This window comes from Poromitra crassiceps (genome assembly GCF_964638095.1).
Source record: "Poromitra crassiceps genome assembly, chromosome: 21".
In the NCBI taxonomy this organism is placed as follows: Eukaryota; Metazoa; Chordata; class Actinopteri; order Beryciformes; family Melamphaidae; genus Poromitra; species Poromitra crassiceps.
The window spans coordinates 25,671,813-25,673,005 of record NC_139638.1 but is presented as its reverse complement, the minus strand read 5'-3'; positions in this window follow the sequence as shown (position 1 = coordinate 25,673,005).

Genomic DNA, 1,193 nt, shown 5'->3' with positions numbered 1-1,193 from the left:
GGCCTCCTCCAGAGAGGTTAGACTCAGATACAGAAAAGCACCTGTCCTGAAGTTAGGGATTCAGTGTCTTGCTCAAGGGCACGTCAGCAGGGTGGATGCTTGATGTCACAGGGGCTTGGACGCTCCACTAACCCGACTATAACCCCCTTTCATTATGTCCTAATTGTCCACTGGTGATAAATGTGTAATTCACCCTGAACACAAAACACACTTCAGGCCCAAGGCATAACAGATTTGATCTTGGCTTGTGGGTGGTCAAGCTGTCTGTCCTTGGCCTGGAAACATTTGTGTAATAATTTTAGTTCATAAACTGGGCTAGACTCATCGGCTAATCTATCTTAACCATAAATATTAACCTGTAAATCTCTGAATATATCTATATATATCTATATATGTGTATATCTTATTAAGGACCGCAATGGAAACAAGCTATCAGCTTTTTTTTGCATTAATCCTTTGTTAATGATGTGTATATAATGTTGGTATTGTATATATCTGTCCAAAGAGACACCCAGCGTGCATCAGCCAAGCTTGGAACAGAAGAGGCGTCCTGGTGCTCAACAGTGATGAATATATATAGAAAAAGGTTTTACCTGGGCATGTACCCAAAGTAAGAAGACTGGAGCACTCTTAGTCTGCATGTTCTTTTTATTTAGGGGCTGACTGACATTTCGACAGGTGAACTGTCTTCCTCAGAGTCAAAGAATATATTGTATATATTATGTTCATTTTCAATGAAATCTTCAATCAATCAATCAATCAATCAATCAATCAATCAATCTCTATCTATCTATCTATCTATCTCTCACTCTATATCTCTCTCTCTCTCTCTCTCTCTCTCTCTCTCTCTCTCTCTATATATATATATATATATATATATATATATATATATATATATATATATATATATATATATATATATATATATATATATATATATATAATTGGGTGGTCATAAGGTCAAATAGTTAAAGCTACCCAAAACAAAGCTCATGTATGTCTCCCATGAGTGATGATTTTAAAATCAGATGTAGCAGCTTGTCATGTAAGCACATGTAAGTGCAGGAATACACCTGTGCAGGTGAGGTTGTCTGTGGAGCACACACACACACACACAGCGCAAATCGCCGCATATCCATCGCTCTTTGTCCCAGAAGCCCATTGTACACAGCGGAGGAAACCCTGTACAGTGA